General features: G+C 39.4%; 1 pseudogene; it reads left to right on the forward strand.

Moving 5' to 3' along the window:
* Positions 1-1,575: 1,575 nt before the first annotated feature.
* Positions 1,576-1,998, forward strand: LOC102486008 (RNA-binding protein 4-like; annotated as a pseudogene).
* The last annotated feature ends 1,212 nt before the right edge of the window (positions 1,999-3,210 follow it).

The raw sequence follows: 3,210 nt of genomic DNA on the forward strand, positions 1-3,210 counted from the left end.
TCCAGGTCTACAAAAAGAGCGAGCTCTTACTTTGGGGCTACTTACTCAGAACTGCCATGTCACACAAAGGATGAAACCAGGATAAATGACTCTAACTCTGTCAGAAATATTCCAAGAATGGGGGGAGAATGGTGTCTCCTAGAAGACAGAATACTCCGTCATGCAACAAAGATAGGGATAGAACTCTTCGGGGGAAAATATGGAGAACAGAGGAGAAATGCCTAATTAAACAATCATGGGCACATCTGGATTCTACCCTTTTGGTGCTGCAAATAATCCCCAAGCAATGAAAACATCCAGCTGGCTCTCAGTTTATCACAATCTCATACTAGTGCCAAAATCTGTCATGTGTGTCTTGTGGAGTCAGAGTGTGGCAGTGCACGCATCAGCGTTAACTACGTGACATACACAGTCTTGCACCTCTGCCCCATCGTGTTTCTCTTGGCCAATTAAATGGTCAGGGCTGAAGAAGAGATTGTGCTTGTCATTCGAGGCAATAAAGTACGATTGTCATGTACACTTATGTGTTTTCTTATGTCGGGTATCATTTGTCCCCAGCATATAACATATGTCATGGCTCTGATGCTGTTTCCTTACTCAGTGGTGTCCTTTTTCAGCCCACTGATTAGATAGCAGACCAGATTTTTATAATAGGTCCTTATGCAAGTTTTAGAGAGCTAGGGATGATATTGAAATGTGATCTATATTAAGCTTAATGTTCCATTTCATAGTAATTTTAAAAGGGAAAAACTATAAGCCTGTAGTCTGGATAATCTTGAATTCTCAGCTATCCTATAAAGTGACAAAATGTTCTAATCAGTGAGCAGGGAGCAGATGACCTCATCAAACAACAACCGTAGAGACCCTTAGAGCTCGATCCTCCCTCCCACAACACAACGACCTCTATAAATACCATGGGTCCTTCATCCAGGGGACAGGAAAAGCAGAAGACTTATGTGAATGACCAAGGAGTTTTGAGCAAAAAAGACAAGAAGACTAAGATCTAGTCTTTATTCATTAAACTTTCATGGAGAGTTGCTATTGTATCATGTATGTCTGTGTATGCGTCACAAAAGAGAAAGAAAAGCAGAGGGAATTCTGTTCATTGCATACAATTCCTAGCTTTAAAGTTCTCACTAACTGGGGCTAGTCATTTAAGCAGCTAACAAAAGAATATTTAAAATTCTCTCTCTCTCTCTCTCTCTCTGTGTATATATATATATGAATAATTATATATATACTTATATATGCATATAACTGAATTTAATTCAATTCAGAAAATTAAAAAAAAACTTGAAGATACAGACATGTAGATCACTTTCAACACAGTGTGATATTTAAATAAGGGAGGCAGTACCAAATGCTCCACGTGTACAGGAGGATGAAACTCCTAAATGAGTCCGCTGGAGTCCAGAAAGTCTTCCCTGAGGAAGGTGAGAGACGCCAAGCTCTTCTACTGACCTTCTTTTACTCTGTTAAGTTTTATCTCAGTCATCTGTGTTTCAGGAGTGCCCCAGTGGGGTCACAGTTTCTGCATCAGTTACTGAGAGCCAAACTTAACACGGTTGTTTCAAGATGGTGAAGCTATTCACTGGAAACCTGCCCTGGGAGGCCACTGAAGAGTAGATTCGCTCACTCTTTGAGCAGTATGGAAAGGTACTAGAATGTGACATCATTAAAACTATGGCTTTGTGCACATAGAAGACAGGACTGCAGCAGAGAACGTTATATGTAACCTGCACCATTACATGCTGCGTGTAATGAACATCAGCATGGAAGCTAACAGAAATAAGAACAAAACCTCCACAAAGGTGCACACGGACATCAGTGTCACCTGTACAAACAAAGAGCTCTGTGCCGAATCAGAGGAGTATGGTCCAGCTATTGCATGTGACATGGTCAAAGATCATACCTTTGTACATATGGAGCAGGCAGACAATGCAAGCCCTCAAGGGCCTTGATTACACAGAGCTTCAGGGTGGGATGTGTGTGGGCTGAAATTCCTAGCTGCAGTTGTGTGTGAGAATACACCCTTCGTGGTATCCCATCTCCAAGACGTTCTTGGCTCTGTGCATCAAGTCCCTCAGGAACTGTGTACCTTAATTTACGTTGCTAAGTTTGGACCTTTTGTCCTTTTCCTGTCTCCTGCCCATTTTCCTGTTCCTATGGCAAAAATCTCTCCAACAAAGAAATAAAGTTTAACAAAATTATTTGTTAAAAAAATCTATGGTAATCAAAATAATGTGGTACTAGAATCAAGGTAGATATATAAATCAATGAAACTGAATAGAAAACCCAGGAATAAATCCTAATATATATAGTCAAATAATGTAAACAAGGGTGCCAAGACCATTCAATGGAGAAAGACATCATTTCAACAAATGATGCTAAAGAAACTGGATATTCACATGCAAAAGAATAAACTTAGATTCTTATATGGCATTGTATTAGAAAAAAAAAAGTAAACTTGGACCAGCAGGTGGTGTGGTAGTTAAGGCACTGGATTCCCACATGGAGTCCTGGATCTTGTGGCTTTGTCTTTTTCAAACCACAGAAGTATATCACCTCACACACAGTAGGATGGTTAATGTCCCATATCCATCCACACCAGGCACATATGTGTGCATGCCCAAAATCCTAAAAGGAGAACAAAGGAGAAAGGATTATGGCATGAACATCCATCCTGGGGGTAATTTCTCACTTTTTCTCTCTATCTCTGTCTTTCTCCACTGAACACACATTCCTTATGGCAAAAGCCAAAATAAATAAATAAAAACTCAAAATGGGTCAAAAGACTAAATGTAAGGGATAAAACTCTCAAAAGAGAACATCAAAAAAAAAAAGCTTCATAATTTGGGATATAATGCCAAAGGCATAGGCAATGTAAGAAAAATATAGGAAAATTGGATTTCATGACATTTTTAACACTTGTGCATCAAAAATTTGTATTAACAGTGAAAAAAGACAACTCAAAGACTGGGAGAAAAGAAATGAATATCATAAGAAGAGACCTCAAAAATTCATGTAAAATAGAATTAAAGTACAAGTTTATTTGGTGCCCAAAATTTGAACTCCATGCATAAATTTTTTTAGAGGTTTCTGCTATAAGATGCATGCGCTCGCCAGACAGAGAGAGACAGAGAGACAGAAAGTGAGAATCACCCCCCAGGGGGGATGGTCACACCGCAATCCCTTCTCCTCCATTCTCCT

The sequence above is a fragment of the Tupaia chinensis genome, unplaced genomic scaffold (assembly GCF_000334495.1).
Source record: "Tupaia chinensis unplaced genomic scaffold, TupChi_1.0 Scaffold000249_2, whole genome shotgun sequence".
Taxonomy (NCBI): domain Eukaryota; kingdom Metazoa; phylum Chordata; class Mammalia; order Scandentia; family Tupaiidae; genus Tupaia; species Tupaia belangeri.